Consider the following 12,401-nt stretch of genomic DNA (forward strand, 5'->3'; position numbering starts at 1 on the left):
TGATGGCGACTAACCCCCGAGATCGTGTACACGAATGAAATACGGACACATAGTTCAGGAGCAAAGGAGGACATAGCCAATGTCTGAAACTGTTTAAGGACGATCATGTCACGTAGTATAGAACTGACCAGGCCTATCACTTATTCGGAGACTATCTAGTGTAGAAGTAGAGATAGGTAGTATGTTCTTTTTACCGGTGACCGCATAACAAGTATAAAACCTATTATCACGACTTCGGTCTAATCTTTCCTGTTTGCCATGGCACTGACAAGTACTGTTGTTGTCCATTTGGTAGAGCAGTAGATAATTTGATCGTCTGCTAGTATCTTCCAATCGTACACATTTTAATAGGCTAGTTCGGAAAATTAAGAATATTTCATTGTTCTATATTTACTGCACTGTAGCTTTTTGCGTCTCGACAGGATGTACGATTTTAATAAGCCATGCTAAAATGAAACATAAACAATACTGATGACAGAACCTTATCCAAACCCGACTGGCCGCCTCGTTATGCAGAGTAGTGGTCATATAATACAGCTTTAACGAGGCTGTTGGCAACGAGATTTGGCAATTTTCTAGCGGCCCACAAATTTAAATCGATTACGATAACTTATGTCGCAGCTTTATATAATGGGTCCAGGGCTATGCTACTATGCCATAAATTGAAGTGTTCCATAGTTCATCTACTGAATAATTGCCCTTAGTTAGTGGTTAACGTACACGTAGATTGAGGACAATGTACCTGAAATGTTGGCCCGATAAATTACACGCATAGAGGAATCTGCTTCGTTTACTCCAGCATCTATTACTCGTTCTTGTTCATCGTATGAACGTAAACAAGTATTATTTAGTTTTGCTACGAAATAAATAAATAATCAAGCAAAAGGCATGATTATGCCTTAATATCGCCAATTCGGTTCCGCGTCCTCTGGTGCGTGTCTGCTAGCCCGTCATTAGTTCATGAATCGGGTGGCAGGCCAGTCACGGAACGGTCTATGATCATGACCCAAGTATAAAATTTACTCTAGTACGTTACCGAGTGTTTAGCCTTCAAAGGGGGCTAAAATTCTGTTAAAACAATGTAGCTTGTTCATCGCACATGTTTTGACAAATCCAATGGGTCTTATATATGTAAGCGTTCGACTTCCGCGAACCGGTCACTAATAGTGCATATATATCTCTATAGTTGAACGATGACATCGCCATAGATAAGTAGAAATCGATGCAGGCAGCATTGTTTAGAGGTACACGGTAGGCCTGTGCATGTCCGAATGTTTTTCACAGTATCATCTTAACTGAACAAGTCACTGAGATAACCAGATCGTTTTTCCATTCTCTGCTGTACGAGATCAAACGGTTACTACAAGCGTTTCGTGTATGTCTGCTAGTTCCGGTCGACGGGTATGGTTCAATAAAGTTAGACATGTTTACAAGCAGTCGGGTAATTTTTTTTAATCTGATTAACTAATAAGTTTTGTCGCAGGCTTAATTGTGGGTGGTTGTTTATGCATTTCCGGAGAAGGTAAACAATGGTTTAGCGATTCATAGATTATTGTTAAAATTTAGCGACTTATACCGAAAAGTCGCAATTAAACGTATGTTATATAGATTGCTAAGTGAGAACGATCGAAATATAAATTTCCAATATAGAGCGAACATTTTGCGTCAAAGTGTACACGATGGTATCGATTCACTGGTGCGGTTGCCTAATACAAATAGAGTGAACGATTATTTTCGCCTTGGAAAGTAAAAAAAAAACGTACACGTGCGTCAGTGATGGTTGCCGACGTACGTTTGCAAACCACTTACTTAAGAAAAAAATGCCCTTCTTTACAAAACGCTTCATAGAGGTTTTTCAGCGAGATGCATATTGCGCGTAGACACCGTGCATTTTCGCCAAATTTGCTTATATGCAATATGTATATGCGTAGCTTCACATTTGAAACATTTATACACTTTTTTTTTCTTTCGATTCTCTTTAAAACAATCGACCTGTATCGTTTTTAACTGAAGCATAAGTGTTGGTAAATAATTTGTATCTGCTTCTCGCAGGCCCACATAGCCATTTCAGTGGTAACCGCGACACCATCATCTGCTATTGCTCGCTCTACCAAACCACTCGCGGGCAGACAAATGTACTTCTATGCACTCGATATATGCACACATATTGTATATCTTCCGTATACCGAGATCTATGCATGCGTTTGTAGTCGCGAATATGATAGGAAAGGGTGAACTTGTACATTTGTGCAAACACCAGTCTTCACTCTCCGTTTTCTTCTCGTCCACTGCGAATGGCGGCCTCTTTCGTCATTATCATAAGCGCGTGCATCGTCGCCAACAGTAGCGGGGCCACTGTCATCACCTCTATATTAGCTGACTGTGCTATACGAAACAGAAGCCCTATGTGTACGCTTACCCTACAGTCATTGTAGGCCCTGCGACAACAAATAACTAGGTTTCAGCGGCACAATCTAAATCAGCGCGAGCACGAGCAAGAGCAATAGAATGATGATGCACGAACAAACGTTGCACTGCGAAGCGTAGAGTTAGTTAATAGGTGGATAGATATGTACGTACGTACGTAGGTAGGTCGCTTGTGCTTTCTACTATAACTAACACTAAATTCTACAATAATGCAGCTGTAATATTGCCTAGTTCAGGCTACGAATCAAGAGCAACATAGGCTGGGATTATTTGACCCGGCCTTATCCCTCACTGTCTCTCATTCGCCGTCACTAAAAGAGGCCTGCCTAGGTAGCCTCTGGACTTCGGAGCTCCGGGGCCGAACGGGTGTTGCTTGGTGTCTATGGTGATAATAATAACACTGATAACTGTGATTGTTGGCACACAAAAACGTCCAGCTGAACACTTTACCGCGACGTGGCTAGTTACTAGAGACGCATCTATCCCTGATGATGCAGATATCTATCCACCTTTTTTTGGCGATCGCTTACGCTGCTGTCGTAACGATAGCCAGATCTATCCTCCGAAAGCCCATCTTTAGTACATTGTCTCTTAGCCCAGCTTGCTCCTTCCTCATATATATATTATACAAGTACACGAGAGAGCCAAGCATAGACTAGCCGGGCATCCCCTGCTCCAATAGCTACCACAAGGCCTTTGTGGCCTGATAAGACCACTACGGCATCAATGCAGTATTAGCAGAAACAGTAGCTGGAGTCTTAGCACCAACAGCAGACGGCGAGTTACGTTGGCTGGCCGCGGAGTCGAGCGAACCAACGGCTGCAGATAGAAGCCAGAGCCACGCAGAGGAAACGCTGGAGGACGTTCTATGAAGTTATAAACAAAGAGCGGATGCGGTAGGGCGCGAGAGCGATAAAAGCAGGAGCAGCTTTTGACCTAGAGTCATTTGCGTACGGTTTCTGCCGCCGTGCCCACTATGACAACGGCTGCTCTGATGGCAACCCATTGTGGCCTCGTATGTGTGCACGGGTTTACTTATTCATCTATCTGTACAAGCAGACAGTGCCAAGAACAATAACGATAAGAGCAACAACGGCAATAATTCCAGTTGCCAAAGCAGCTACGGGACTATTTTGACTACCCCAGCAGCAAGTAGTTAGTTTCTCACATTAATGAGTATTTCAAGGGATAATGGTAACCGCATATACCGGACACTCGCTCGGAGGAGAAAGCTAAAGATTGGTGGAAAAAACAGATAGCTAGGTCAAAAAACAATGGTGATTACCAGTATAGTACAATCAATATTTGGCCAATCCCAGTTGACCCATTCAGTAGCTTCTTTATACATATTATGATAGGGTTAAATCCCTTTAGCCGTTAAAAAGAAGCCATATAACTGCTCTACCCCTCTAAGATACCGCCTTGAACATACATACAAACAAACCATCATCTTCTTCCGACTGTATCCCTCGTCTTGCCGCTGTAGTACGATAGTGGATCCATGCAGGCGGCAAGACGAAAAACCTTTGTTTGTATAGCTAGAATAGTTGCGACAAGCCTAGGAACCTTTTTCTCTATAGAGCAAGATGAGGGCAAAGACAGGCCGGTGGGAGTCGATAGTACAAGTTAACTGAGAGAAGGAATTCTTTACAGATGTTGGCAAACGGCTACATAATGTTGCACGCACCTGTACAGCCAACCAATCGCACGCATTCATAGGGTATATGAGAAATACATACACTAATACGTACAAACAATACGGAACTACTGCAAGAGAAAACGCAGGAATAGCGCACGGCGTCGCAAGGAATTTGTCGTTGGCTGTGGCCAGATACTCTATGGGACGCGCGCCGGTGACGAGTAACGCGTTAGTTCCAGCGTTTACCGACATTGTGGTCCGCGCCAATACGGACATTGGTTAGTCTCGTTTAGTTCATGAGTCGAGGAGGAATGGTCCGTCTCAACGCTTGCTCGACACTATGCGATCTATATGCTAGTATCGCAGCAAGTAAAAAAGGTCTGAGGAACCACTATAGCGTTCTCCCCCCCTGCGCAGCTGCCTTTGAACATACGTATACTGCTTTTAAGGCGGGTGCAAGTGTCGCCCTCCTGACTGATCGTAATTGTAGCCATACTAGTTGCAGTGGTATGCCGGAGGGATTGAAATTGGTTTTTTTGTATCGTTTCGCTATCCTGGTTCCCTTGTGTACTCTTTCCTGAGCGAGGCATTGTTGGCGTCGTCATGAAGCTTCTGCAACACGCCAGGTAGATTACTGTATGGGTACACGATATTGTATACCCTACTGCTGCTATCGCCACCATTACAAGCAGACTGGTGGAGTAAGCCGTACGTAGAAGGGCCGATCTTTTCCTTCCGTTCAGTGTCGGTCCTGAACAACTCCACTTTATCCCAAATACTACACATAGAGATGAAGCCGGTTGCGGAGGTTGCAGGTGGGGGAATATACATAGAGGGGCAAGGAAGAAAAGGACGCAGACAGGGAATAGGAGAAGGAGCGAGTTACTATAAGCAGGTAGCTAGCCTGTGCCAGACACAGACCCACAGATGTTTGGATTGTGCCTTGTTCATATTAAGGCCATGAGGGAACTCATCATTATGCTGTTTTCTTATCGGTAAAAAAGAAATTGCAACAACAGTATCTATCCGACCATGTTCGGTACGCCTTGGGCCTGCTTACCCTAGTTGCGGTAACTACTGCCACCACTGAAACCGCCGAGTGACAAAGATATCACTTTGCTGCGATTTATATTAGTGGTACAACGCACATGGCAAGAAAATGTGTGCAGTCGTTGTATCGACCGTGACCAAAATGCTTTTAGAAACAAAATCCTATATAAAATCTATGACAGACACAACCTATTAAAGTGGGTAACGATCCGAAATTTAAAGATCCATTATTCTGTAGTTCATGGCACCTTTGATTGTTTTCTCGACAACTATAGGTATCTATAGTTAAAATCTGATTGATAGATACTGATCGAACTAAATACGCTTTAAACAAATATATTCCCAATGAAGAATATATTTTATCATTTTTTAAATTAGACTAAAAGATGTATTATTAGCTATGTCCGTCATATTCACCATATTTTGCAATTCTCATATAAACGGGTTAGCTTGAAACGGACATCATCGAAGTAAGAATACCACTAGCCCTCGAGGGTAATTACGGGCCCTGTTTAGGCACGGTGATCACACCAGGAGATAACATGTCAGGGTTAGGCCAGTTGTTTTTTTAATAACAAACGGACAAACGCGTACACATCAATACATATCGAAGCCATTAATATTGCACTGTATATATATGGCAGCTACGGCTGAAATTCAAGGACTTGCATTACAGGAAATGAGTAACGAGGTCTAGCAATATTGAATTATATTTTTCTGGTTGTGGTTACTACACGCTTAAATTATTACCACTGAGTGGCAGCAACATAGTCAAGTACTACATGTATACGTACATGCGGAATAAAGCTCGTATTATTTTTTTAGTCGATTTGAACGTATACAGTCGTGCATGTATGCTGGCGTGCGTGTTTGTCCGTCGTTTTTAAATGTGCAATGCCGTCTGGTCGCTCAAATGCGTGGACGGACGTTGATTACGTGCTATTGGGCGTCAGCGCTTCAGTGTATCTATAACATACGTGTGTGTATACACACACATGCAGAAAGGGACATTAACAAATAGGCACAGATAGATAGATAGGCGCGCACACAAGGGGCTAGGGGCTACACAGTCAGGCAAAAAAGGCGTTTGTATATGGATGCAGCAAGCAGTGAACAAAAGCACACACAGTCGCATATGCTCTCACGCACAGGTCAGTCTATAGAAGGAAATGTCTATTGAGAAGCGACATCTACCGCGGATATAACAATAACCTACTACGCCGCGATATGCATTTGAAATAAGACGTCACTGCCCTTGCTACTTTAGCGGCGGCAACTGTCGATTATACTACCGCCGTCAACTACCCAATGGGCAAAAGGCTCCGGCCAAATGTGTCACATTGGGATACAGGAGTAGCGGTCACGACAGTGACGCGAATCGCAGAACCGTCCCGAACCGATATTTTGCAGATGCTGATAACTCTGTTCTAAACGATTGTCCCTGGCGATAGCTGTCAAAGGCCAGCGAAACGAAATCGCATCAGGGACAGGGCCCCAGGGAGGGTTGCGGGGCAAGGGATTTGTGTAGTAGGAGTGTCCTATCACGTCGACGTTGTAGTCCGTTAGCAGCAGCAGCAGCAGCACGGCCTACCCCACCGTTTCACTCTCCCCCTTTTAAGGAGCGTCAAACCATCAAAGGTAGGTTTGTCAATTCATTTGTCTCTGTTCATTTGCTCGCTTTTCGGTGAACTATATCGCCGTCATTAGACACAGTTTCACATAGCAATAGAAGCAACAATAAGAGCGACCATGACGATAATGATTGCCTTTATTATGATCACGATGACAATTATAGTGAGTACATGTAATCTGCATACGTTTTGTACAGACAAAACAAATCCATAGCACAGGGTCGACAGAACTCTTATAAAATAGCTCAGTGGTGTAATGACAGCAGACAATCACAGAAGGATTATCGATAAGGTTACCACGTTGATTTAAGCGGTTCCGCTTTTGTATATATTAATAAAACCAAACATAGAGTCTATAAATGAACTGTGAAAGCTGCTGCATTACTTCAGGGTACGTTCAGCCAAACGATTGCGATCTAATTTTTAAACATTTACCGCTGCTCTTTAAAAACTGGCGTAGATTATGAGTTTTATAGAGATTGTTATTGAGTGTATCTGCTAGCTTTTCTATTGTGCACATGCTAGTTGCTTATATTGATCTCCGTCTAGAAAGACATTGAATATGGAGGTGAACGTCAACGATGACCTACGACGCGTCGCTGCACCACGCAATCTTCGCATGTACAAGCTTCACTTGACGAGGTTTCAACGAAGACTGATGCCTTTCTAGATATAAACGTACTGTATTTACGTTCGTAGGTTCGAGTTTGAGTCGTGGAACTGGAAGGCATGTCGAGTCGGGAAACGTACACAATGGGGGATGAACCGAAGAGTGAGTGGTCTAAGGACGAAGTTAGCAAATGTTTGCAATGTGACTTCAATACAAAGGGCGCCCTGCCTCGTTTAGCGTTGTCATGTTTCGAGTAGCGGCATACTTGCCTTGGTGGCCTGAGTAGCATGGCCTGGTCGAGATCGAAGTCGTCGATGATGATGGAAGAAAGCTTGATGGTGCTGCTGCTAGTTGACCTGCTAGTTAAGTCCACTCCGCCCTCGTCTTCATAGGATGCTGCTACTCCCTGCGCCAGTGTGTTTACGCACGGGTGTTGTTTAAGGACGGGTGCTGTACCTATTTGAATATACGTCGTCGTGGTCCTCGAGTATAGTACAGGATTGATTCTCTCCAAATAAAGATACTCCTACGTACGTACAGTGTATATGAGGATAAATGTACAAGGCATCCCTGACGATGCTATTCGATGATCTATTCATTTGGTGTCCATACACTCGATTAGAATACGGAAAGTACCATCCACAGTATCCACTACGTTACTAAGCGCGTCGAAATTTACCGCGGCTAGGTAGGAAAATGCAAAACTACTTATCAGTAGTGAATCCGTTAATTCTGATCATGGATTGACGCTTGCGTACCCGTTTCGTTTGTAAAAACCGGAGAAGTCCGATTTAATTATCTAAATATATATACATATTTCCAACAGATGTGCTCTCAAGCGCGTTTCAATGTCGCCGGTGGTGACAATAAGCGAAAGACAACGTACGGCCCACACAAGGGTGCGGAAGCGCTCTTTTGATGAGGAAAAGCAAGAAGCGATAGAGAAGCTTGAGCTAACGAAAGCAACTGCAATGGTCAGCTGCTTGACGGTACGACGCAGGAAACTCCAATGAGTGGCATTTCGTCCTTTCAAGGCCGACAGCTCGACTGTGAACAGACGGCATAAACTCCAAACAATTTGTACTCTTTTGCAGATAAACATTTTGTTTCCGTTTGACAGGTACTGCCTGGCGAAAGCAGGTGACTATAACCGAAGACACATACGACACAGGTGCATAACGGGCGATAGAGACACAAAACGTCAAAGCTTCAAATTTGTAGAGGTAGCTTACGTTCTTGTATCTGTAGTTACGTTCAGTGATATTTGCATACGCGTAAATGGTATAATTAGACACACAGTATATATATAAACTGTATTATAGGTAAAATCATTTCATCACTGTAGTATTCTACTCATATGGAATAGTTAGAGACAGAGTCTTTATTAGTACCTGGACGTGAACGTTAACGGACGCTCGAGTCGAATTCGCATAAGTTTACTTGTACATGTTAAGTTCTATGTTGATACGAATGCCGATAGCAAAAACTTCATGAAATCTAAGTTGATAGCAATCGGGCTATAAGGATAAGAAAAATTCAAAAGAGATTGAATAAATCCAATCGAGAAACCATCTTTTATGATTTGTGATGATAGCCAGCGCAGCAGCTGCCTTGGATGAATAATCTAAGAAAATGAGGTAGCTTCATATTATGAATAGTTAACGCTTCTATGGTATGAGCAGATCAATATAACATTGGTATTTCAACTGTAACTTAATGTCTTCTTTTTTTTTTTTGTAATAGACATCACTCAGCCGTAAAGGCATTATAGATAAGACGAATGGAGACACAGGTCTATATTAAGTAATAACACCAGCTATCCAATAATACAGATCGTCCCCAGGTGGGTGCTTAACTTAAGTACGCAGTGTGAGATCGCGAAGATATCATAACGGTAGAGTATTGCTCGAACATAAGTTGTACGCATAAGAGCCTGCCTTTGCTAAGGCTAAAGCCTTTCGTTGAGATCGTGCCTACGATGAAACAACTGCTCTGCTCATTACAAAAATTTCTATTTTAGCATGGAAACGATGTACATAGTTGCCAATGTGACATCTCTTGCCGGTGGTATTTGATAATAGTATTCAAATTGATTTTAAAAATGACCAACTGTCGGCTGGAGTCGATCGAAAACGTGTGTGAAATCTGCCGCACTACGTTGACGCTAAGCGGTGAGGTAGACGATGTTATAAAGCAGGTTGTACGGCATGTCAGTATTTCCTTTTAAGATTATATTTATTTAGGATAGATAATAGAGCCTTAAAGTTTACAGAGGCCTTAGACGTTTTTAGGCGTAACTATGTAGCGTGAAACGATAAAGCTTCGATATCGTAGTCAATAATAATGTCGACAAGTCGACTGATGGGCTCATAACTGCGTTTTGCAAAAGTAGATCACATACGTCCTAGTAGATTTGCTATACCACGGGTCCACTCCTCTCGATCAGTTGTATTATAAAAAATCATTAATATTAAGCTGAAGCCGAAGAACAATGGCTTTTCGTAATTTCTCAGTGAATTTTTAAAATGTTATTTTTTAATTTGCTCTTTTTACTAATTTTAGCAAAAATATATTAAACGAGGTATCTTTTTTGACCAACGCTCGTTATTTTCTAAGTACTTTAGCAAAATGGTCTGGCTTTATGGATTTGATATCTACGTAAGAGTATAATATTCTACTAGGCTACCAGGAAGTGCAACGCGTTTAGGTTATGAGAAACATGTGGTACGTCGAAATACTTTTAATCAACCAATTTCGATTGTTTTTACTGGACACATAAAGGGGTACCCGAATAAGTCCATAGGTCTTCACGGGGCAACCAACGAATGAAGTAGGTTAGCAACCTTATGTTCGTGTATTTTGCCTCTGTAGGACGTATTTGATGGAGGTCGTCGATCTATAGACACACTGTATGGCAGTGTACGATGAATGATGAACGTTCGTCACACTTTGTTCTAGCGGTACAAAAATGTGTAGAAAAAAACTATACACACATGTATGCACAATCTCATTTGTCCTAAAAAAAAAAAGCGAAACCTTAATCATAATCTGCTATTTGCATCGTAGCGGGATGTTTCAACTAATAAAACTCTAATCCCCTTTTCGAGCTAAATCAATTTTCCTTGCTGGAAAGTCTTGGTTTTTCCAGCTTGAGCATTTAGGCACAGAGATCAGTGCTGAATGTTAGCCTTTTGGAGGCATGGAAATGCTCTACGAAAATATGTTACATGCATTATTCATCGTAGTGTACGCCAAGTCCTTGTTAAAGGTCGAAGAACATACGCTTTCTCGCCTCTAATCCACTATGTACCTAAACCATTTCCACTTAAGGCAAATATAAAAATGATGTTAATCAGTCACCGCGCGTGTTAGGATTTGCAGTTCCGATACATTACCCTTCCAGGATAATAACTTTTTATACGATTTTCAACATTAGCCAATTTAGTTGACGTGAAAATCCTTAAGCGGAGAGATAATGATCGGGGTTCACGCGTCGTCGTGCCAATGAGATGGTCACGCAAGTTTATCGTCAGGACGACTGCATACGTGACTTGTAATCGCATGTGCAGATTTCTTTATTTCGAAATAAACAAAGTGTACAACATCGTTTTTATTGAAAACATTAGCTAGATATGTGTGGGCCCCACGAAATCCCTGCAGGATTCACATTTGGCAAGCCAACATGATATTAGCTCGTTTAATAACAGTACTAATAGCGGTAAGAATGCTACCAGTAGTAACTAAACTTATAGAGGTTTCATCGCAAAAAGGCGTGCATTATCTATCAAGCGATGTAACACTTCTTTTGCGATGCCTGCCAGTCTGTTCGCCCTGTTTGCTTCCGGCCATTCTGTCATTTTTACTACCCGTTAAGTTTGACCGATCTTCGAGCGACTGATCTGGACGACGAGTGAAGCGACGCGCGTCGATGCATGCAGCACATCTTGAAAAACGATAAATTTCTTCTGGACAGTAACAGCATATAGATTTCTATAGGTGTGCAAATAGTGTCAGGAGAGACAGACGTATACGGTCAACAGCCGGAAAAACCGCCACGTCGTTGCTGTTTAGGTCTAGGTTATTGTCACGTTCTCAAACGGAACTACTAACAGAAACACGAAAGCTCTCCTTTATTACCACGCATTTCGACATATGTGTGGGTACGGCAGGCAGGCTTATTAGAAGCACGCACCAGTTTCAAAAGGAAAGAGAAACGTTTGCCTCTCCTGAGGGTGGATTTGGCGACACGTGCTACGATGATCATTAACAGAGCTCGAGTGCGTGCGGCGTAACGGCATCTCGCCAGAAACTAGCCATCCCTCAGGGATACCCACTTAACTCTACCCGCTTCGTTCGAGCTAACGAACAACAGGCACATCGTCGCTACCGTCAGCGTCACTATCGTCGCTGCTGTTGCTCGTGACGGTGTTAAAGACGGCGAACGTGCCATTCCAGCAGCCAGCAATCTAGCTACGAGACGTCAGCCCAGCCATCCTCGAAAGGAATTGTGGAAGTGAATCCACGTTCCAGACGCTACACTTGACCGTGCTAACTAATAGAGGCAGCAATAGGAATACAGAAGCTGGAGACCCAGCGAACTGGAACTATATAGACATTGTAAGTGCCGTTCACGGTACTGCTAGTAGACTTTGATTAAAAGTACGAGTAAAGACCTAATTGAAGTGGTACCTTTCGCTGATCACAGCATACCCATAGTTACCGCTATTCTCGGGAACAAAGTGCGGTTCCATTGTGTCATCCCTTCGTAACTCGGATTAATTAAATAGAGTTGGAATCCGATTAGGTGAATTTGTTTTCGATTAAGTAGTCGAAAGGCTAAAGTCAAGCTAATTATAATAACCGAGAGGAGGATATAAAGGGAAGCGGAAAACAGAAAGCAGAGAGCATTACATCGTATGAATTTAAGTTCTACAATGTGTTGCATAAGCGATCTTTCATTCTATAGGATTCAATAATTTCTGCGGTGAATATTTCGATTTTAATTTTGCTATTGCTTCCGTAATTTTATTCTGTGTCGTACGGG

The 12,401-nt window shown here is 42.5% G+C and overlaps 1 protein-coding gene and 1 long non-coding RNA gene across 3 annotated transcripts in view; both read left to right on the top strand.

Moving 5' to 3' along the window:
* Positions 1–12,401, top strand: part of LOC111248478 (uncharacterized) — a 180,368-nt gene that overhangs the window by 57,393 nt on the left and 110,574 nt on the right. The gene's annotated exons all lie outside the window — the stretch shown is intronic.
* LOC147757117 (uncharacterized) overlaps positions 1–12,401 on the top strand; it is a 50,701-nt gene that overhangs the window by 30,699 nt on the left and 7,601 nt on the right. The window contains exons 3-5 of the long non-coding RNA XR_015323126.1: positions 6,568–6,754; positions 7,447–7,887; positions 8,184–11,974. This is a non-coding gene — a long non-coding RNA (uncharacterized LOC147757117). The remainder of the gene's footprint in view (positions 1–6,567; positions 6,755–7,446; positions 7,888–8,183; positions 11,975–12,401) is intronic.

This window comes from Varroa destructor, unplaced genomic scaffold (genome assembly GCF_002443255.2).
Source record: "Varroa destructor unplaced genomic scaffold, Vdes_3.0 BEIS01000003.1, whole genome shotgun sequence".
NCBI classification, from domain to species: Eukaryota; Metazoa; Arthropoda; class Arachnida; order Mesostigmata; family Varroidae; genus Varroa; species Varroa destructor.